Here is a 25,113-nt window from a genome sequence, read left to right as displayed (position 1 = left end):
CCCGTCTCTAAAGCTGCTAATCCTACGGAAAAGTTGCCTTCCAAAGACAGATCCGCAAAGCCCTCGTTAAGTCCGGGCTCATAACCAATGTGATGTTAACTAGAACAAGAACGGACATTGTGTTCTCTGAGTTAACATGGTATCCTCAAAGCTAATTATATGAAAGAAAATCGGACAAACAACATCTCGTTTGCATATGCTTAATGTCACATTATTTAAGTAATAATCCCAGAAGAACAGGGCATTATTGGCCAGTAATGCCCTGTTTTGAGGGGATTATTACTATTACAGTCTAAATGTAGGCTTTTTTCATAAATAATAGACACTTTTGTATAGTTATATAGATTTTTTAATTAAAATAAAAAGGTAAATACATTAAAGCACCTCTACAGTATATGCACTCACTGCAGCTATCTATATCCACACACTGCCGCCCCCTCTGTGTACACACACACACACCCTGCAGCTCTACACACACACACACACACACACACACACACCAGGGTTGCCATCTCTCCGGATTTGATCCGGAGACTCCGGGTTTTGGGCTCTTACCTCCGGGCTACGGGTTGCCGCTGTAAATCTCTGGGTGGTGGCGGAGTGCCCTGCGGTGGTGACTTCGGAATTCTCCTGCAATTCCCCCTCCAACTGCTGTGAACATGGCTGTCTGGCGTCAAATGATGCCGCATTGCCATGGCAACTGGACGCAACGTGACGTTGTGATGTTGTGACGTCCAAAGGACCAATGAGAGAGAGGGGAGGAGTAGAGGTGCGGCCTCAGCAGAGGCAGGGATAGGTGGAGCAGTGCAGGAGGCAGGTGAGCGAGATGAGTGTGATGCAGAGTGTTGACGCGCAGCTGGGGAGCGGTGCACACGCATAACATGTGAGCACCCCGCGCCGCCGATGCACATTGTTACCGGGGGCGGAGCCAGACTCCGCAATGTCTACAAAGCTCTTCCAGAGCGCACGCGCTGTATAGACAGCGGGGTTGCGCGAGGCAGCAGGTAAGGAGGGAGTGCACCGCAGGGGACGCGCTCCCCGATTCCTTACACAAACACATACACACAAATATATAGATATACCGTGATTTCTAGAACTCACATATCTTAATTCCTGAAAGTTAAAAGAGCCCTAACAACATATATTGGAAAATACGTGGGTTTTACTTGGCTGAGTATTTTGAATATAAAGTGTCAGGTACAACTTATTTACTCCTGCTGTCCCAAACAGCTCCAAAAACGATAAGACACTTTCACTACTGATAGTGGTAAGAGAAATCTGTGTTGCTGGGCTGGTCTTCTCGCAGGGAAGGAGTACGTGATACATCTAAAGTTTTGTTCATAGTGCAGGATACGGCGCGAGCTACGTAGCTTGCGCCGAAACAAATACTAGGACGCCAATGCATATGCGCATAGTTTTACCACTTTGTTCGAAGTAGTTTACTCCCTTACAATAATGCACATATTAGGGAAATGACAGAAGTCAACTCAGCTGTCTGAAAGAAGATCAATTCCATTACGTGCCACATTGATTCGTAAGTGGGTTGCAAACTCTGTTCCAATTGGATGAGCAAACCCCAGCAGCTTTTAGTAGTTATTACAATGCTGTCTCTTGTTATGTAGAAACAATCAAGTTATTATTTATATTCTGCAGCAGCTATTTTGCATTTAGCTTTCTATTGAATAGCACATTTGACAAAGGACCCACACCTCATTAAATATGGGACATCATGTACTGTCACCAAGCTAGATTTATCTTTTCCCCTTATCGGTGTTTTCCAACTGTATTTTACCAGCCTGCAACCTATTTTTCAGTCCTGCAATAATGTCAGTGGCTCCTTTGAATTGTTGGCACTATTAATACTGTTTAAGCTTACTCATGGTAAATAGCTGCTTAACTGTAATATTAATGCCAGCACGATAAATATTAATAGCTAGCAGCACGATATGAAAACTAGCTCATAGCACACAGTCCCATTCCTGTAGGTTAATCCAGACTCCAAGGGGATTGTCTACTTTCCAGGCCTGTGTTCCTATTGACTTTACATTCATCAGGCGCATCACCAGTGGACAGGTTCATTATATCATATTAACAATGTAAAACCACCCTCACCTCCGAGACACTGTATCATTTATTCTGTAAGCAAAAAGGAAATGTAAATAGCAGGAGCCTCCAAAGGCAGCTACCTTGTGTACCTTGATCATTCTCGAGCAGAGCTTTGTTTGTTTTGCGCTTGGCTGTGTGTACTGCGCGGTCATTATATGTGATAAACAGCCCCATCAAAGCTGCAGTCCCACTTACCAACAAACATTGGAGAGGCCATCCAGTGAAAGCACTCGGTTATCTAACAGCGTCTCCGTGGTATTTGAGCATGCTATAAATCTTGCTACTGATGTACAGTCGCAGTTCCACTGACACATTGAAGGGGACAGGTAAGATGGGAGCGGCCAGCTATGTAACACATCAGCTACTCTTTCTATTGTTTGGTTAGCAAATGTGCTCATTTTTATTTTAACTTAAAACTGCACAATCACAAATATGTGGCATTCATGTTGCTTTGGGGGAGGATAATGGGGATAATGAGGATAATGAAGCACTCATACTGTACGTATCTTAACAAATGAATGCTCTACTGCAGACACACTTACCAGAACGCCCTCCTACTTTCTCTGTATGTTATTCCTACCTACCAATTAGATTGTAAGCTCTTCGGAGCAGGGACTCCTCTTCCTAAATGTTACTTGTATGTCTGAGGCACTTCTCCCCGTTATGTGTTATTTCTATTATTTGTTATTTATATGATTGTCACGTGTATTACTGATGTGAAGCGCTATGTACACTAATGGCGCTATATAAATAAAGACTCACATACATGCTGATTCCAGTTTGGCTGTGCTTAGAAAACTCTCGTTGAAGTGCGCGAAGCAAGTTCAAATGTCAAATTGCCAGCTATCTTTGTGATTTTACCAAGCCCCTTTATCTAACTGATAGATTATAAACTCGTCTGGGCTGTGATTTATTGTGCCTGCAAATTCTACAGGCAGTGCTGCATTCATCGAGGCATACAGTAAGTGTAATGTCACCGTGAGCCCAGTGCAAGAGGGGCTGACACTACTCACATTAGCACCAGCAAGCAATACTAAGGACAATTCTATGCAGAGGCAGATTAGAACACAATACAGACTATGCAACTAGAATCCATAATCCATGCCAGCCACAGCTTGTTGTCCTGATGTACTGTAGCACAAAGACATTTCCAGTCCTGTGTACCGTAAGTGGTTTGTGCAAGTCAGCAGCCAGCCACCTTGTTTACAGAGTTTGATGAGACTTGACAGGAGACCTCACACATGGTCCTTTTAATGAATTTCACAAGTCCCACTGCAGCAGCTGAGCCATACCTGCTGTCAGAGGCTAACACGCAGGCAGAGAAAGGCAGGAGACAGTAGAAAGCGGGTAAAATAAAGATTCAATGTGGTGGGTTAATCTCTTTAACACAACTGCGGGCCGGTCCAGCATTGAAAGGGTGTATTTAGTTAATTATAACTCATTAATTAATCAAATAAGGAATACGTGAATGTTATCTCCTGCACGACACCAGTACTATTCTTTATGCAGGCACATTTCCACTTGCTATTCAAAGAGAAGAGATGTATATTATAGGAATTATTTCCCCATGGCTGTTTATATAGCATGCAAATATTGAAATCGTTCTAAAACACAACCCAATTGTAGATACATTTATTATGGTTGTCATGGGACACCAGGACTTTTAACACATTTATACCTTTCTGGAATCATTCGCTATGCAAAACAAGATGGTGGAATAAAATGAGGTTTAATCGGGTAAAACCGCATACACACAAATGAAATATAAAACACAGACAGAATACACACTTACTGGGGCTCTGGGGGTGAGAACTAGCCTCAAATAGATGCAGGGCGCCTGCTTCAGCAAAGTCTCTCGTGCGGTAAAATATCCTACATTTCCTAAATTGCTAAATGACTCTTGAAGCGAGACATAAAGGAATTATAATAAGATTTTTATACTGCATTAATAAGGAATGCATCTCTGCACTAGGCAGAATAATACAGGCACAACAAATCTTTGCAATGAAAAGGCTTGGCAATTAGACTTGGTGCTGATACACTGTATAGGACGGTAAGGGGCATGAAGCAGCAATTCAAACCAAACTAACGTTAGCACCAGGGGCAGCCCAGTTCTCTAGATACTTACCTACTGTATTTAGTTGCCAGTGTTACCTCCTGGATATTTAAATGGTCATCCAATAGGAAACTGCAACTTAACACCCCCCCACCCCCACTGATGATGTTGCAGCTTGTTATTGGCCCACTGGACACATGATATTTGGTGGCCATTTTTACTTCCCTGAATGGAAGTAAAAAACATTGCAACTAAATTGCTAAGTATCTCAGTAAACTGGAGATAAACATAGCAAGCTTCAGCACAGGAGAACTCCCACCCCGGTTCAAAATTGTGTAACACAGAAAAAGCGGCCAAGCTTTAAGGCCATGAGGTGTTGGCTGCAGTTCTTAAAACAGTTCTGCGTCCTAAGCCTAACACCCTCCCCACTTGGGAACGGGAAAATGATACAGGGGAAAAAAATATTCAGAATATTTCTATGCTCAGAAAAATAAATTTTGACTTAATGTTTATTTTTTTGTGGCTTGCCATCAACTCCTTTCTAGAAACTAGAAATATATATTTTTTCTTCCTCTTTTGCAAAATAAAGAGTGCACAAAAACTGGATTAAAACAATTATTGGAACAATTTTAAAGTGTCTGTGTATATCATCTAAATGTGTTGTCTGGTAATCATTATGAAAATGAATGTGAGCAAGTGCTCTGTAATGCCAATGGTTTCAAGTAAAATACTATTTAGCCGCTGTGGAAATACATAGCTTTTGAGATGAAAATGACCTTGGTGTTCTCACAGATGAAAACAAAACTTGAAAAAGAGAATTGTTCCTGTCCTTAAAGAAACCTTTTATCAGGCGAGTTCTATTGTGTGCATCATCATAAAAAGACATAGAGGAGATAGAGAAGGCGCAGTGGGAAGCGGAATGAATTTGAAGCTTGGAAAACAATAAGGGCATTTTTAGAACTGGGATTGTTCACACTAGAAAAAGCAGTGCGGACACAAAGGTGGTCATATGGACAATAAGGAAATATTGTTTGTGCACAACTCAAAAACACCTGGTGACATGATATTGATTAAATAAATGACATTATATGTACATTTTACATTACATTACTTTTTCGGTCATTGGGCTCGGCTACTCTGGCAGAGTAATAAATAAACATGTTACTTTAGTCACAAATGGGGAAAAGCCATGTTCTTCTCTCTCGTGGTCCTAGCTGGATCTTTCTGTCACAGGGAATTGATGAATCACAGTTTCTTGGTCCATTATAAATGAAGCTTCTCTCCAGTCTTTTCTAGAAACTTGATATTAGGAAAGCAACATCAAATTCACAGCAGGAGCACATCTCTGATACACTTGGAGCTAAATACGTGTTTTTTTTTAAATGTATAACTCCCAGTTCTCTGCTTTGTATATTTGGAAAATGTCTAACTGCATCCTACATTCAGCATTTGTCAACAAGCAAAAAAATATGATACAAATGTTCAGCTCCTTTATAGTTTATACAAGTGAAACTTGAAAAGTTATTAGTTCAGAATATAAGGCTATGGTGGGACATAACCACTCTTGAAAACTATATTAAATCTAAGAGGATTCCCAGAGGGCTGCGTGTTAAAAAGATTCCCACCTTTTGTTTTTGCAACAAGCAATTGGAGGAAGACTGGGTTAAAGTTTTAGACCAATGTTCAATCAAGCTCATGGAGCTCATTATCCAATAGAAGATTCATGATAAGGTTCTTTTAGACACGGAAATTAAAACGTTTCAAACAAAACTAAAATATTTTTAAAAAAATGAAGCAATTCATAAAAAAATGATAGAACTCTACTAGAAAATATAGAGACGACAGAAAAGAATATAATGTCAAAAAAAAACAATCAAAATTCGAACCTGATCGTTTAGACTACACTAAAGGTCAAATCTATTGTTGGCAAAAGCCTCCATCTACTAGAAATACATCAACTTATAGAAACTCTCAGATACCACAGAAAAGATGGGGTCCTATTACACCAAGCACGTCTATATTAAAAACTAGACATACAGATGTATCTAGTTTTGGTTCAGACACATCAGATCCAGATTTGCGCATACACTCCGTTTTGTTTGATCATGCTGACAGTTATGGGAGAAACATCAGAATCGAGAATTCAGATACTATCAGATCATATGCGTCAACCTCTTATGATAAACAACTGAGATCCTTTTCCCAGCCTTTTTCCCACACAGGGTCAAAAAAACAGACCAGGATCTGACGATCACGGAGGAAACGGGGAACGTCGAGGAAGGAGCAAGAGGAAGAAGTATGCGTGAGTACGTTAAATAATAACGTTATTAATATTTCTAATTTGGAATTATCCAAAGATATCTCAAAAAAAATTCCTTCCTGACTCCAAGAATTGGCAATCAGGTTACTCCCTGGATCAACATCCTTCCTATATTTTCTTATTTGGTATATCCCTGTATACCAGTGATTCTCAACCAGGGTTCCGCGGAACCCTGGCACTCCATGGAGCAGTCCCAGGGGTTCCGCCTTGATGCCGCACTCAATGTGCGGCCCATGACAGCTTTCCTGGCTCTCCCCCCGGCTCTACGGATCTCCCTGGTTCTCACCCCCCCCCCCAGAGCCCGCTCACAGCCGTGCTCTGGCAGTGCGGCACTATCGGTGCCTGCTGCCAGCGAGCGGGTGCGTGTGTGCCTCGTCGCCGCTTCCTGCCCACAGCCGCCTCCTGCATGCTGCCTCCGCCCCCTTCTGCCTGCTGCCGCCTGAGGTAGGCATATGGGGGGAAAGAGAGGGGGAGAGAGGGAGCTGTGATATGCAGGGGGGGTGATGAGAGATGCAGGGGGGGTGGGTATATGAGGGGGATGTGAGATGCAGGGGGTGGGTATATGAGGATGATGATGAAGGGTGCTGGAGGAGATATGAGGATGATGATGACGAAGAGTGCTGGGGGAGATATGAGGATGATGATGGGTGCTGGGAGATATATGAGGATGGTGATGAAGGGTGCTGGGGGAGATATGAGGCTGATGATGGGTGCTGGGGGAGATATGAGGATCATGATGGGGGGAGATATGAGGATGATGATGATGACGATGATGATGATGATGATGATGAAGGGTGCTGGGGGAGATATGAGGATGATTTTACCCGTGCGGCCCAATTTTTTTAAATATATATTGGGGGGAGTGGGTGGGGGTCTTTTTAAAATGTATTGAGTGGTGGGGGTATTTTAAAAATGTATTGGGGCAGCGGGGGTCTTTTTAAAATGTATTGGGGCGGTGGGGACATTTTTAATATGTATTGACGGGGGTGGGTATTTTTATTATGTATTGCGGGGTGGCGTTACATGTATTTAGGGAGGTAGGTTTTTTTGGTATGCATTTTGTGGGGGGGATTGAGTGAGAGTGGGGTAATTGACAGAAGATAGGGGTGAGTGAGAGGAGAGGGGGGAGTGATTGAGGAAAAGAGGGAGTAAGAGAGTGAGATGCAGGGGAGATAAATACGTGCGATGTGGGAGGGGGGAGAGTGAGTGAGAGGGAGGGGAGATAAATACATGGGTAGAGGGTGGGAAATAGAGGGTGCTCGTGAGGTGGGAAATTAACCTAATATGTGTCAGTCTGATAGGGGTTCCCCAAACAAAAAAGGTTGGGAATCACTGCTGTATACCTTTCCTTTCTAAAAAGATGTCCAACCTTTTTTTGAACAAATCTATTGTATCTGCCATCAGTCTCCATGGCTAATGAATCCCACACTGTAACTGCCCTTACTGTAAAGAACCCTTTCCTGTGTTGCTGGTAAAATCTCCTTTCCTCTGACCTTAGGGGATGACCCCGTTTCACAATCATCCTTATTTCAAGGGTTATTACCAATAAACATTGGTACTGTAATTCTGATAAATTCCTGATCAGTGTCTCAGCTGCAAACACTGACTGCAAAAATGTGGTCTGCTCTGTGTTGTTCATTACTTGTAGTTCATTAAAGTCAATGAGGAATCACAGTTGTCATTACTGGGTTTTCCAACTGCTTTGTCCTGTTAGCTTTAGTTGGGTTTTTGCTTCAAGACCAGGACGTTTGCCAAAGCAATTTTATTTAATTCTCAGCCTCACCCGACGTGTACCCTATTTAAAAAGTGTTAAGCATACATCTCAGTTCCAATCATGAGTGACAGTAATTGTTTTTTAAATTATTACACATCACTTCACCCAGTAAAGCTCAACTACCTTTAGGATGTTGATAGAATATGATCAACCAATTTGAATGGGAAAAAAACATCTTAATTACTCAATCGGCAATTAAAGGCCCATAATAGAGTTCAGATATTTCCCACTCATTATCATATAATAAATACTAAATTAATTTGTGACATTTACTGTTTTTACTGCTTACGCTCTGAAGTGGTTTTCCCCGTGCTGGAGAAAAGTGAAATCCTATTGATTTCAGGGAAGCGGATCTCATTTCCAGCACTAGGAACAAGCTTCACGGCACACTAAATACTAGTGGCCAAAAGAAGTGAACACGTACAATGTAATAATGTCTTTCTTTTAAACAGACCTACATCCCGTGCAATGTATTTGTGTGTACAGATATCCCAAGACGAAAGGGTGCAAAAGCAACAATCCTGCTTTCCTATTTTGAATTTTAGCTTTATAGGGTTGAAGCAGAGGGTCTCTGGATCTGAACCGTGTTAATTTCAGCTCCGGGACCCCCTGTTTCCCAAGATACTTACCTCTATAGGGGGTGCCAGTAACAACTCCGGCTGGGCTGTGTAGGGATTTAAATCTCTTCAGTAACGCAGACCAATAGGAAGTCATGATGTCATCCCTTTAATTAGCCCCTTGGACCGGGAGCTTTAAACCTGCACAGCTGCTACTGGGACCCCCTACGGAGGTCAGTATCTTGGGAAGCAGATGATTCCCAGAGCTGAAATTATCGCGGTTCAGCTCCGTAGCCCCTTGCTTCCCACCTATCAAAAGTACCCACATGTTCTGCTCCTTTAAACTGGAATTGCCTATATTATTGGCACTCTGCAAAACTGGACCAGCTACATGAGGATTAACTAGTGCCTCTAGGAATCAAAGAATTGTTAGAAGACATACCCACGAATCAGTCCTTCCCTGTCTAGAGCTGAATACTAAAAAAACATAAGCTGTGATTGATCTGTGAGTCCATACAAGCTCTTCCATAAATGTTTAAACATGAGGAAATAGTGGAAATGTGTGATTTTGACCTTAATGGTGAATATTTCTCTTAGGACATATACTATGCCATCAAACATTTCTGTGCATATTTTCCTTTTATAAAACAAACAATAAGGACAAGCGCTAACCAAGGGATTTCTAGATTACTAAACTAAACAGTGCATGGGTACTGCATGATGTAGACTAGGGGTGCGCAAACTGGGGGGCGCAGCGCTTGCAGAGGCCCCGCACTGTTCTCCATAACATTTAAATTAAATGCGCGTGAGGCCTCTGTAAGACCCTTACCCTGTCTCCGGCGCTTCTGGCAACGCATCACAGATTGCCATTTCTTCTAGGCTTGATACAGAGTTCTGAAGTCAATGCAGAAGGATCCCCTTCTCTGTCTCCGGTGGAATCGGACGTCACTTCCTGGATTTGCCGTCCGTCCCTGATTCCAGTCCTCCATCACCCTACGCCTTCTTTGCTGCACTGACATCAGAACTCTGTATTAAGCCTGCACGAACTGGCAATCTGTGAGTTGCTAGGGTTTATCCCCTAGGCACTTGCCTGTGTCGGCCGCCTTCTTGCTGCTGGCCTCCATCTCCTTTGGAATCCCAGCGTCAAATGACTCAGCGGACGTCATCAATGTGGTCATCAGTGGTCACCACTCTGCTCCATGACTGCCCCTCTCTGCAGACCGGCATCCTCAGTGTTGTGGTATCCTCCCGGCTCCTCCCGGATCTGTTCTGATGTCACTTGACCCGGAAGTGGTATATCCTCTGCAATGCTCCAGCTTCCCAGATACTGCTCACTTGTCTGTTTCTGACTGCAGGTGAGAGGTGACTGAAGAGAGTGGCCACACCTGTGCCTGCTACACTCATACGAGTTTCCCCACTTCAGTGGATTCATCAGGGATAAAGCAAAATGTTCCGCCCCCTATGCATTCACAGCGCTCTCTGGCCTATCGGGCCTAATGGGAATGCGTCGGCCGCCCTCTATCTCTTTTGGAATCCCAGCGTCAAATGGCGCTGTGGATGCTCCAATGTTACGTGACACGGTGTCTCGTTGCTATGGCAACATGACGTGTCAAATGATTTCATGACATTGCGTTACCACTGCAGGATCAGGACCTATGATGGTTCTTCCCCTCTTACAGAGGTAAAAGGAAGTGTTCACAGTGTAGTGTAGGACCTGCATTCATTTGGTTATACCTTGGCGTTGGTATGCAGTCTTATGACGCTTTGGCCAAAGGGTTAACTAAATAACCAAGTATTTATTATTATTGAAGTATTTTACTTTATACTTTTTACCATATGTTTTGTCAAAGGGATGTATCATTTGGCACCCCTGTCTCTTGTTATGTACAATGATGCATCAACACTTATAGCATGGACCTTTTTTTTCATGTGTTTGCATTAAATGTTACAAACTAGTAAAATAAGTCATTCATTTGACATGTTGCTATTAGTTGGAGTGGTCAACATTTGACAAACTGAACATATGAGCCAGTGGTACAATTTCATTAACAAAATTACATATGTGCAACTGGTACTGTAACTCCAATTTCATGTCTATAAAACCCCCAGTGTGTACTGTATGTGCATAAGTAACATCGCCGGAAGAAAAGATCAGTGTATCTCGAAAGCTCACACAAATAAAATCATTTCATTAGCCACATAACGGTATCGTCTATTCGTTTTTGATTTTATAGATATATAAAGTTGTAGAGGTAAAAGTCATTAATTATAATCTTAAAGTGCTGCGGAAAAGGTGATTAAATGTTATTTTTTACAGGAAAAATTCATTCTGTATTTAAAAAGGAAGGTATTTTGATATGAAGCGTTCTGAAGATTAGGGGCCTCATGCAGTAAGCACCGAGAAAGCACTCTCGGCAGGGGTTCAACATCGGCATGATTTTGGCGATTTGCCCTCGCAGTATTCAGGAAGGGCCGAATCCCTGGCGAATCACTGCGAAAGCAACACGCCGAGTAGTTATTTTGCACATTATTGTACTGTATGTGTTGGAGGGGGGGGGGGGGGGTATTTATGTTTTAATGTATTGGACATGTTTATTTTTTTTTTACATACAGGGTTGTTTCCTCAAGTCTGCGGGGGACCTATGGAGACCACATGCGGTCTCCTCGGGCTTCTCACGGGTAAACGGCTGCCGGGTCCATGGGGGACACCTGCGGGGAAGAACCGGTGGCCCCACATCTGTGGGGTCACCGTGGACCTGTAGGGACCACCCGGGGGCTCCCAGACTACCATGGGAACCATCCGAGGCCCCCCAGACAGCCACGGGCCTACCCGTGGGGACCCCATTGTGGCCCACGGTGACCCGCGGAGGCCACCTGGTGGACCATGGTGCCTGGCGGCGACCACCCGTAGGCCTCTAGACCCTGTTTGAAACATGGTGCTGGGCTGCTGTGAGGTCTGTGAGGTGACCCGTCAGGCCCACCGGGGAATCCCGTGGGCCTGGGGTATTAACCCTGTATGTAAAATAATAAATCATGTATTTATGGGGGGGCACAGGGGGTGGGTTATGTATTTAATAAATATAATGATGTTTATTGTGGGGCTGTGTATTGTTTTTATTGTGGGTACTGGGGGTGGGGGAAGGGGTTATTTGTCCCAAGGGTATGTGGGTAGGCCTCCCGGCTGGGTATTGGGTGAGTGAGGGTGGTTAGGCGTCACGGGGTGGGGGGTAGTGGGGGAGGGTATTTAGGCCTCCCGAGTGGTGGGTGAGGGTGGGTGAACCCCTTAATGACTGTAGCGGTAAATAACCGCTATGGTGATTAAGGGGTTGGGGACATTACATTGGCTGTTTTTATTCTTGTTTATGTTATGCAGCATCGGAGGGGGCATGGACCGTGATGAAGATGAGGATGGCCTTCATCGTGGCATCCGGACAAGGGTGAGTGCAATATGTATTTAATGTATTTATTGTTCTTTATGTATTTTAAATGGGCAAATGCACTATTATCCATTTGTGGATAATAGTAATTATGCCCATTACTATATTGTATGTGTTAGGGGGGGTGGGGTTATTTCTTTATAAGTATGTATGTGTTTTTAATTTAATTTTGGGGGGCACAGATTTGTTACTGCAGGCCCGCGGGTAACACACGAGGGCCCCCGCCGGCCTTTAGTATCATTGCTGTGCATATATGTACTGTATGTTAGCGAGATATAGGGGTTGTTGTTGTTAAGTCCACTCGCAACCCCCCTGCAAGCCCTAAACAACCACCAAGGGCCAAATAGCCCCTTCACCCACCCACGCTACCCACAATAAACCTGGCACGGCTGGTTAACCCCTTCATTGCCTTAGCGGTTAGCCGCTAAGGTCATGAAGTGGCCTTTAAATGCATTTTTCCTGCCTCGGATGCATGCCGGGAAGCTCCGGTGCTGGTATTAATGGGTATCAGCTCCGGAGACCCCCAGCATCAATCCCAGGCAGGAAAAAAGCCTGATTTTTTCTAAGTGTCGACTTTGCCGATGCTTCTCCCCCAGCAACTTGCCAACTTTAGTTGGCAGGCTGGATTGCCATACAAATCTCAATTCTAGAGTGCCGATCAGCAGCGAAAAGCTGATCGGGACTACTAGAATTCAGCCGGTTTCAGAAAGTGCCGATAAGTTTCGAAAAGTGGCTTATTGGCAGCCGGCTGCCGAAAGTTTTTTTCGGCTAAAAAATGCCGATTTTTGGAGCTTATTGGCGCTTACTGAATCTGAAAGGCAATATTGGCGAGAAAATGGCGAAAAACGGCTGTTCGGCGCTTACTGCATGAGGCCCTAGGTGTCTTTAATGAGTTTTTCAATAGAAATATCAAGCATTTCCGAGTCCGGAAGTGCATATACAGCAGTGCGTCTTTGCAAAAAATGCGCTGAATAAGTTTTACTTCTACAACGATGATATATGCTAAGGACAAGCAGGTTAAAAATCCCGAGAAACCAGAAAAAGGATTCTTCTCAAATTCATTTTTGTTGTTTTTTTTTAATTTTTTAAACTAACTTGGCAAACTCTTCAGTTTCCGAACAAAAATATCCTACAGACTTTTGTAAAAAATTTAGAAGTTTGAAAATTTCGCAAAAATTAATTTTCCAGCTACTTTTGGATGTTTTTGTGTGTGTGTTGTACTACTGAACATAAATGTGGCTTGATCGATAACGCTGCAATTATCTTAAGCTCTTCACGAGCTGCTGTACACAGAGCTTAATTGTGTAGTATTTAATGCTGCATGTTTCATCTCCAAATAAAGATAAGACAAATCAGGAATACCATTCACATTCTTATAAAATGGATCTTTATGAGATTCTAACTGTGAGGTTACATCTGTGAAATTAAAGGAATAAGTCATTTTTTGTAAAAAAAGAAAATGATCTTTCTAGTGGCAACTGAAACCCCCACTGATGTTAGAGTCACAGATCCTGAATGAATGCTGCATGACAAATGAATGGAAGTGTTGATGAAATTTAACAGGCCTGGGGCAGGAGAACCAAACATGCTTGCATTCACCACGGATTTATACTACTGCTAGAGGGCCTGGGTCTTAGTTAGAGCAGGGATCTGGGGACTGCAGAGAATAAAAATCATTAGCGAGTGACAAAGCCACCAAGGGCGAATGAAGTGCAGCAACAAATGGTTCACCAATTGTCAGTGGGGACGAGTACAGATGACACTGTTTGTACAATGGCAAATCCCATTACTGCAGCAGGATATCTCGGCGGTTTGCACTTTCATGGGCTTTTCATGAGCTGCTTATTACCAGAGTCTTCAGAGATTGGGATCCCATTGGGTTTTCTTTTCTGGGCTGAAGCTTGGAAACTTTCTCTAATCAGAGCACCTGGGGATTGATGACACGCATAATATATTTATATATTTTGATGACATTATCTCTCAACGTAGAGATTCAATTTATCCCACGGAAGGGCCGATACATTTTCAGTTATTATCAGTTCTATCTATCACTAATGAATTGAATATCTATCACTGCTCTTATTGTTTCGGTGGGTCAAGTCTCCACCTTAATACCATTGTTGCATGAAACTATTCAGCCCTGGAGACCTCCATTCAATAACATTGCCGGACAGCGCTCTGCTCACTGAATATTGGGGTTGATACATTACAGACTAACGAGGAATGTGTTGAAGCCTTCTGCAGAAAAGTATTTGTTAATTAAATAGAGATAACTAAGAAAATTATACTTGTGCACTTCAGCAGTATGTTAGTGGCAGGCACACATTTCTGGACAAAGTTAAACAACTTTACCTGTTTTAGAATGAATGAATTGCAGGCCCTTCTGGGCAGGAAGTGGTTAAAATATTTATGACTCACCATAAGAAAAACAAAGAAACCCCCCAGACAGAATTTGCAAAGAGGGGCACATCTGGATATCACTTATTCTTTTAAAAGACAAAGAAATTTGGTTTTGGTCCTGAATAAGTAACGCTGCTCAGTGCAGCAATGTCCAGCTAAGACAAAGAGAAATACATTCAATATTCAGAGCAGAACACTAGCAAAGAAGGAAAGAAATAGCATTGAATTCATGGGGGACTGGGTATTGCTGTGACAAGCTAGATTTGCAAGTCAATCTGTGAGCTTTGCTTGTAGACTTTCTTTCGTTTTATTCTCCTTACATAACTCTGCAAGTTAAAGGTGATCTTCTTTCATCTAACCGAGGAGTCTGAATGTATTCTAGTCATATTGTATCACAGCCCTGCTACTTACTACCTGCAAACAGCGATGCGGAAACCTGCCGTGATCAGATTCGCCGTTGTTTCATTACAACTTTCCAAAAAGTTTAAAAACCCGCAAACATTTTGGCGACAAAAGTTCTACCGGAAATACCCAAATTGCTCAAAATGTACTATTTTGCTATTTTAAAGATGCAATCCAAGCAGCTTACAATTTAAAAAAAAATATATATTTTTTTGTTTTAATATATGCAGCCTTTGATTGCCTTTATTGAAAATGAATTACCTAAGCTGCCGATTGATTGGTTCTCCCGTGATCGATCAGCAAAATCCTGCTTCCCAGGGTTCACTAAATGGTTACCTATCAGTTTCAAATCAATCCTTCAGTCAGTGTAACTCAGCAGCTACAATGTATCCTTATATTACTACGGTAGCATTATCTATTGTTACAGTTTACAGCTCAAACTAATGGGAATCTTGGCAACAAATGATCCAAACAGGAAAGTGTTACAAAGATCTTGCACTGCTGGGGAGGTGTGCTAAAACCTACTCAGTATATTAAAACTAATTCCAAATGGCATGTAGAATTTTTAAAAAAGAGAAAAAAAAGAGAAAGGTAGTAAGTATTATCTAATACTAAAGATTAAAAAAACACACATGTAGGATATTGTTTTGATTGCTCCTTTAAATGGCAAAATAGCAGCCCTGCGACTACATTTTTCTTTTTAAAGTTTGAACGAATTTTGAAAATAAAAGTAATTAAAATGAATCACAAATGCAAGGCCCGTTTACTTTTTGCAAACTTAGATTGAAGCAAACTTTTTCACAAATCTAAAACTACAAAAAAAAAAGGGAAATTCACAAACCTCACTAACGCAAGCAAAAAGTTTGCATGTCTCTACATGCGTGGGACGGTGTTTCAAGGAACGCAAATGCAATCAGGAGTGCTTCAATGTTTAATGCTGCTTTATATTTATTGAATTACAAATGTTTATTATTATTATTATTATGTCAAAGCTTGTGCCATTTTGTTGGCATTTTTCTTTCTGCGAGCATTTTAAATCAAACTAAAGAAAAGACCTCAAACGTCTATAGCATCACCATGGCAACCATCACCGAGGATCGCTGCCAAGTGGCAGCCATGTTTAAATGGTGTAGCAACATACACTTTAAAGATCCCCAAAATAAAGACACACTCGCCACGTGTTTCTATATAGTTTTGATTGATTTTTCATTTGTACCAGCTTAGACCTTTTAGAGATATGCCAATTGCGAGACATGGTCGCAACCTTTATATTTGTATTTCTATTTTCAAGACATACAGTACATTTGTGTGTTTATTCGTGGCTATTTTAATGGAATTTTATTAATTGTATCCATATTTGTGGTATCTTACCTCTAGTGCAGGGATGGCCAACTCCAGTCCTCAAAGGCCACCAACAGATCAGATTTAAAGGATATCCCTGCTTCAGCAGTGGCTCAGTTATTGACTGATTGAGCAGGGTTTAAAAGGCAGGAAGTTTCTGGAAGTCACTGTTCCAAAGCCAGCAGGAGAGCAGGTGCCCAGAAGGATTGCCTTGGTCCAGCTGGGATTCACACCCAGCACCAACTCAAAGCTACAAGCCTGCAGGGACCCAGGCTTCTTGTACCCAATGGATATACCTTGGAAAAGCGGGGACTGAAAATCCAGCATAACACACTTTTACAAGCCTGCAAAGAAGCAAGTCTCCAGAACCTGCAAGGACACAGGTTCACATTCTCGGAGGGATTTGTCTGGGATTTGCAGGGGTGGCCAACTCCAGTCCTTAAGGGCCACCAACAGGTCAGGATTTAAGGATATCCCTGCTTCAGCACAGTCTTTGACGGAGCCACCTATGCTGAAGCAGGGATATCCTTAAAACCTGTCCTGTTGGTGGCCCTTGAGGACTGGAGTTGGCCATTGCTAGAGGATATGGGTGTGTCATGGATTCTCACTGATTAAAAGAACATTTTTACATACAATAAGCATCTACAGTACCTGATTTACTGAAGCAAATGTAAACCTATGTGTACTTTGCCAAACAAAAGCAATGGTCTGGTAGTGAACAGATTAACCCGGAGGGCCTAAAAATGGGCTCAACCAAACCATTCTTTAAAAAAAAATCTTTATCTTATAAAATAGCAGTTGCCAGCACTTGTACTTTTTATACAATTCTCACTGCTCTAAGTGCTGCAATCTTATAGCACCTTATCATTAGTCCTATGTGAAAAGTTCCTCTTCTATCATTTGCTAAAATAAAAAAGAGCCAATTATAAATCTAAAGTGAATACTTAAGTGCATTACTGATAATGTCTGCATTGTATCATATTATGCCTTCACCCCAATTACATGTATCTGGAGTTGTACATATTATATCATCTGTTCTCTTTTTTTTTTTTTTTTTTTAAGAATTTCACCTCATTCTAGGGCTTTGAGCCCCTTTGTGGGTGTAGATTAGAATAACTCAGAAGTATAAGAGTTTATAGATACAGAGGAAGAATCCAGGAGCTGTGGGTATCCAAATTGTCTTCATGGCACAGACTGTAAGCTCCTCGGAGCAGGAACTCCTTTTCCTTAATGTTACTTTTATGCCTGTAGCATTTATTCCCATGATCTGTTATTTATATTATCTGTTATTTATTTGATTACCACGTGTATTACTACTGTGAAGCGCTATGTACATTAATGGCGCTATATAAAGACATACAATACAATACAATACAAATGACTCATTTTGCCCCAGCAGTCTTCTCCTTGCATAGGATGGGATAATGCCATTGGTAAATGTATGGAATTTTCTTCCCTTTAGTGTGCTAAACTAAATATTTCGCTGTGTCCCTATTCCATGTCGACCTTCTATATAGGAGATAAGATCTCACACCTGCATCCCTTATCTAGAGATCAGAAGTCATGCAAATGCAAAGTGACACCAGTAAATCATTCTAATTGCAACGCTAAACCGCAGTTATTAATAAAGAAAGGCAGATGGGAACAAGACGTAAAGGGAGCAGACAAGGCATTGTGGAAACTGTATTTGTTAATGATATTATGTCATTATTGTAATAATGTTGCCGCTTTCTGTGCACCAGGGAAACTTTGATAAATTATCCTTATGTATTTGTGTATACTGTTATATTTTGTGAGGCCCTCATGGCCCATGAAACAGGTTCACATCTGTACCAAAGAATAGATTATAGGTGCACTGTGTATTTTCCTATTGTACACTGCCAGTGTCATGTTAATATAACCAGTGAGGACATGTTGGTTTTAGCTCTATTCAGACTTACCCTGGAGAACACGGTGCATATAACAATTGGTCATTGATGAATCTGGCCAATAAGGCGACCCTATGAATCTGCCTCTTAGATTATAATCTTCCCACCTCCGCCTTACTCTGCCCTATCTTAGAGCTATTGATGCAGCTGCATTATTCAGAAAACAATATGCTACACCAGGGGTGGTCAACTCCAGTCCTCACGGGCTACCAACAGGTCAGGTTTTTAGGATATCCCTGCTTCAGCACAGGTGGCTCAATCAGTTGAAGACTGAGCCACTGATTGAGCCACCTGCTCTGAAGCAGGGTGTAGAGGGAGAAAGGGGGTGGCCCGGGATTAAAGGGGTTACACCCCATTCGGCCATCTCCTGACCTCACCCGGGAGTCAAAGGGTTAACTGGGCTAAGACCCAGAACAGTGATTTAACCCCTGTAATGACATGTACATGTGTATTTCCCTGTTCCCCTGTTCCATTGTAATGTCTGGTTTACTCAGTGTCTGCATTACACACACACTAGAATCCATCCGGGAGCACAAGGATTAATAGTCCTTTAATGATTATAGCTCTTTGTGAAGTTTTCCCGCCTTTTCAGGCACCAATTTGCAGGTTCCCATTGGCCGCCATTAGGGCTCCATGCATTCTAATGGAGACTCTTGTTGTTTTAGTCCTGTTTCCTGTAAAGACCAGCAGGTGGCGTCCGAGAGGGAGAGCGGCGGTTTCCCATTGAAAGTCAATGGGCCCATCGACTTCAATGGAGGTTCCTCGAGGTAACTTTCGAAGAACAAGTTGGGTGCCGTCCAGACCGCAAACCGCAAAGCGGATACATTTTCAATAGGAGAGCTTTGATCACTTACAAGTCAAGGTCAACGTCAAGTGGCGTGGGAATAAACAGTTCTAGGGCCCCTAGGAATAAAATTCTTTTTGCCCCTAGTCCCAAGGCGTCCCCCCACTCGACCACAACCGGGTCCCCAAATCCTGGACCCCTGATAAGGGTCGAACCGAGAAGAACGGGTCGCGCCATAGGCTTTGCCGGCGGCGGCAGAAACGGCTCAGAAAAATGACTAAGTGTGAAATGCTGTATTTTGGTACTCCATACCTCAGGTTCCGGAGGGCCCAGCGGATCAAGGTTTGGGGTGTCTGCAGTCACTGCTCCGGCATCACTGCAGAACCATCCTTGACCCGCCTGGACCAACCCGACGGGGTGTGGACCCCTTTGAAAGTTCGGGACTTTTCTCATAGACTTCAATGGCGGAGAAACCCCATTGACCTCAATGGCGGCAATTTACCATTGAAAGTCTATGGCGGAGAAGCCCATTGTTTTCAATGGGGATTTAGTGAAAAGCTGAGATTTCTTTTTTAGCGGAGATTTTTGTATTGAAATGAAAAATGATTTAATGTGCATTTGTGTAACTCCGGTTCCATAGGTCGCAGCAAGTCACTTTTTAGATCATATGGTGTCCCAGTTCCGGCAATGAGAACTGGGAAGTTTGGTTCTGCTAGACCCAATAGAACCGGATATTTTAATACATTTATGTTTTATGTTTAATACTGTGTTCCAAGGTATGGACAAAGACTCAGAGGAAATTCCTTTGTCTACCAGGATAGCAGATGGCTCCAGTGGCGCCCCAATGTCTGGGATTTAAGTGTTGTGCAAAGGGTCTTGTCACCCTCCCTGATGATTTAAAGGCCTAAAATGCGTAGCTATAGAATGTATTACACCACACTGGAGAGGAGGCAATACTTTGAGCCTATTGGAGAGAAGAGAATCCTATTGGATATATGAATTACGCACTCTCTCCCCAATGGGCTTAAATGTTGAATTCGATTTAAAAGCCTTTTTGGTGGGATAGAACTACAATTTGCATTTCAGTTTGTATATTATTGATACCATTGTCCATTTGATTCTAGCCTGTAGCATTAGATTCCTTAAAACTAATAGTGAATAATACAACTAATTGTATAATATATTTGTATGTCTCTTGTATTCACTTTAATGTAATGTATAGTATACACTTATATTTGTTATGTATAACAACTCACTATAGTTCACATCATTATGTTTTTAGTATTAATATTATATGTATATCAATTTGAATATTCATTAGGATTTAATTAAATCTATGTATTGTGTTTATAAACATGTATTTATATAGTTTATAAGGTTTTTATGTCATTTATAGTATATGTTTGTTATGTTTTAGTTGTTTGTGTCATATATCAGCAGATTTCGTAGACTAGCAGCAGCACTTTATATCATTATCATGAACATTTCATTACGTATGTGCTTGATTGCACAATTGTGCCCAAGAACTAATTCATCAACTACTGCGCATGTGCATCAGACTGCAGGTGAAATTAATTCCTATAATTAAAGACTCTGTATATAAGGGACTTTACAGGACACTTTTACTTCACATACCCCTGAGGAAGAAAGCAGAGCACTTTCGAAACGCGTAGGGTGGCGATTCCTGTACTCGGCAGCTTGACCTTTGGTGATTTCCCCCACGCATTGTCGAATCTGCATTGGATGTTAATCATCTAACCTGCTGTAGCTGACGGCGAGCCGAATCAGCTGTTGCCGTTCTAAACCAACTCGGCGTTCTTCCCAGCGGGAGGTCCTGCGTGTGGCCCAGCACACACGTGTGGATGAAGACGCCAGCCAGCAGTAACCAGCTTACAGAAACGAGAGGGGATACTCTCTAAATTATCCACTGCCTGCTTACCTATTCCATCTGGTGAGTAGGCACTACTACTGTCACCATCGGTGCTGCGGAGCACTTCAATCAATTTTATTTGTCCTATTATTACATGTTTATGTAAAATATGGAATATTATTAATTGTTATTAAATTGTTTTACTGTGTAATTTCACCTGTCCAGTTTTCAGCTGATTATACGTTGTCTTAAATGTTGTTTGTCCCAATTTTACGGTATTACGCTATGTGTTGTGCTTTTTCTTTTCTTTAAGCAAACTGTGAGGAGCTACCTTCTATCGGCCAACAGGCTTGGTTTTCATATATCCTTTTGCATGTATTAGCTGTTTTAGGCGCCTCTGGATACCCCTCTCTTCCCGGGATCCCTATGTAAGTTACTGATAGTTGGACATTTTTGGCAAAGTGAATTATTTTTGTGAATTTTTCCCAGCTGCGACTAATTTGTGACATTGAGCAAAGGTTACGCCCAACACAGCTGAATAAATGGAGAAGGAAATCTTCTGAAAGCACTGGCTAAAATATTAAAGGTTGTATCTCACTAGCTGAATTAGGTATGAGGATCCCTCCACTTCACCTTGGCATTTAAAATCCTTTGTTAAGTTATTAACTGTCTTTAAAAAGAACACAATTTTATCACCTTATCCTTTTGCATTTCACAGTTCTTTATGCCTTAGCAACTGTAAAAAAGTTCTCATCAGGTCTTCCCTCATTCCTACCCCACATTAGAGATGGGCGAATTTGCCCAAATCCGTTACCCCGGATTTTCTCGCATTTCCCCCCCAAATATCCATTTCAGTGTAAAATCCGCAAATGTATTTGGTTGGTTTTAATCTGCTTGGATTCAGCAAAAACCGCAGTTGGATGCAATCTGTTGATGGATTTGTAGAATCCAACCCTCGGATTCAGAAAACTTGTTTGTGGATTTTTTTAAATCCGTCCATGGGTTGCGGAATCTGCGGAGGTTATTGGTAATAATAATTCAAAAATCCGCAAAATGCGAATCGCCCTTTTTGAGATTGATCCACTGAAATCCGCGGACGAAAGGAACCAGCTGATCCACTGCAGGTCCAAATCCCCCCCCCCAAAATGTGCCTATCTCTACACCCCACGCTCTTGTGATGATGCCCTTATGAGAAGACTTGTAGGTAAGAGTAAAATGGTATTTACCAAGGTCTCTTGGCTACAAAAACGGGGGCATAAAATACTACACCAGATTTACCAAGGAAAAGTATTTCTATTGAAACCAATGGGATTTTCTTCTTTGATAACTGTGGTACTGTACATTATTTTTGCTCCTGTGTGGCTCCAGTTTTTCCACCATAAGACTTTGATTCATGACCCCTCTAGACAGCCTAGATTAAGCAGTTTAGCAATGTCCATGTTTTTTTAAAATACTGCTATTTAATCGAACAGGTGGCATATTCTCCACTTAAAGCAAAAACAACTTTGCATTTTTTTTTTCAATTCTGAAAAATAGCAACAAAAAACCACAATGACATCTGCAAAGAAAGAAAAAAAACGCATTAAAAAAAGGTTTGTTCCGAGGGTTACTTTAAAAGTTTCTTCCTTTTCAATTGAAAACAGTAGATTGTTGGATTAAAGAGGCTGCATCTCTTACCAATGAAAGGCACAGAGGATATTGCAACTTGAAAGAGGACTTGGCAAGTGAGAATAAGGGAAAACCTGCTCATTCTTTTCCTTTTTGACATTGCCTTAGATGTTTCTCAGCAGGATTCCATGTGTGGGGGGAAAGGTGTTAATGCAAGGGGGTGTCATTGTGACCTTTATTTTAGCACCTGTTTCCCATGGAATAAGTAGTGGGGCTTGTTTGTTTACCAGGACTTGGAAAATGGATGTCAAGTTTATGCTCAAATATGAAAACCTGGAAAAAAAGAGGACATTTGGGCATGCTGTTTTAATGCACTGATAATGGTTACACAATTTTGATTTAACAAGCACAAATCTGAGTGTACAATAGAACACTTGAAAATGGGAACTGTCAGGTTTTTAAAGCTGTAGACACACAATAGCATCAAAAGAATAAAGAATTGTCCTGTTTGCTTATTAAAAAGGTATTACATTCAGCATTGAAAGTACCAGTGCTACTGTATGACAGCTAAAAGAACATTGCACTGTACATGTACTGTATATGACGATATATAAGTGTGGGGAAACAGTTTCAGGCGGGAGGAGAGTCCTGCTTGTGCAGCCAACACAACACAGACAAACACATTCTTCAAAGTACAGGTCTCCTCTATGACAGACATACAAAGTAGAGATCTATTCACAAGTTCACAATGCAATTCTCCATTTAATGTGTCTGCCAAGAACAGTGGAAAAACAACGTTTCAGGTCCCATATGGACCCTTCATCAGGTACATAGTAACACACAAAGCACATTTAAATAGTGTATTTTGGAACCAAAACCTCCCGCAACGGGGGATGCCAATTAATTGTAAAACACCAGCATATATACACCATAAAAATGCATAGCAGCGTATCAAAAGTGAATAGTGCATAATTATATCAGCATCTCATGCTGGTCATTTAGCGTTTTTATATAGGACGTACTTGAAAATGAGAGGTAACTCTTAATGTATCATCCTGGTAAAACATTTCATAAATACATACATATATACATATATATTTTGTTTTTCTTTTCAGGTAGTAGGGTGGTGATAGTTGCTACAGAGGAAGAGCAGGACGGCCAGGGAGGAGCGCGCTCTAGCAGCAGACAACGGAAGTAAAAAAAACTTCTGGGTCGGACCACTGGGGTGCGCTCCTTCCCTGCCAGCCTTCTCTGTAAGGATTGTGGAGTCACGGCGCGCTCCGCACTCACTTCCTCTCCCCGCTCCCGCCGCTGGTAGGAACGCTGCTCCGCGGGCGGTTCACGCGCGCGCACTCCACTCCAGGCTTTATGTCTCTACTGCTGGTTCACGTTCTCACGCTGATGTTGGGGATGCGTGGCGCACACAGGTCCCTCCTCCTCTGAAATTATCAGGAATACTCATCCCACCTGATTCCTGCTCCGGATTCACCAACAACGTCCCTCGCTGCTGACGCACCTCCAAGCTGCATTGGTTGCTCGCTCCTACTTATGCTCAGCTGCCCCACTGGCAAATTGGCTGAGCATAATTCAATGTTCCGTTGTGTTCATTGCTTCCTAGCCTTTGCAGTATTGTCTCCTTGTTCGCAGCTCTCTGTTATTGATCCGGCTTGTACTCCTGACCCTGGCTATCTACGACAATCTGCACCTCTCCAACCCTGACCTCTGAACCATACAATGACATATTCTCCTCTCTCCAACCCTGACCTCTGAACCGTCCAATGACTATTCCCCTCTCTCCAACCCGGACCTCGGCTAATAGTACCTGCAATGATCCGTACCTCTCCGACCCAGACCCCGGCAAGTATATCGACTATCCGTACCTCTCCAACCTTGACCCGGCAACCTCGACCAAACCTACACTCCAGACGCGTTCACGCGGCTGTGGGTGGTGTTTATATCCATTCCCACCTTGACCCCGCCATCACGCCTTGTTTGTGATGAGCACATCGTGACATCCTCTGCATCCTCTGAATAGCAAAGCTGCAGCTGCTCATTCTTCTGCGAGGCTTATCCTCTGTTTAACACCGGGGGCCCGGTGCCGCCGCATACCATCTCCCTGTCTCTATCTGAAGAGAGAGAGATGGGCCACCGACAGGGGGGGTGGGAGAGTGGGCCTCCTGGCTTCCCGGGGTATAGCTACGCCCCTGCATATGATAAAGATTTTCCGGGTCTTCTACTACTTTTGTATTGGTACATGGGCCACACAGACCCTTATACACTATGTGCTATTTACCAACAGGGTCTTTCACAATCTTTTTGCGTCCAAATTGTAGAGCTCAAAAGAACACAAGCCTTAATAGAATGTGTGTGGAATGTACGAAGGTCATTATGTGACATAAATATGTCATTCATTTCAGAGACTGTGCCTGGTGTCTTTGGTTTTCTAGCATTGAAAGAGTGTATAGGAAGAAGAGGTTATTCTGGGTGTCTTAGAAACAACTGGCACTTTTCTCAAACAGTACTGCACAGA

The sequence above is a fragment of the Ascaphus truei genome, chromosome 8 (genome assembly GCF_040206685.1).
Source record: "Ascaphus truei isolate aAscTru1 chromosome 8, aAscTru1.hap1, whole genome shotgun sequence".
Taxonomy (NCBI): Eukaryota; Metazoa; Chordata; class Amphibia; order Anura; family Ascaphidae; genus Ascaphus; species Ascaphus truei.
This window is presented reverse-complemented; position numbering follows the sequence as displayed.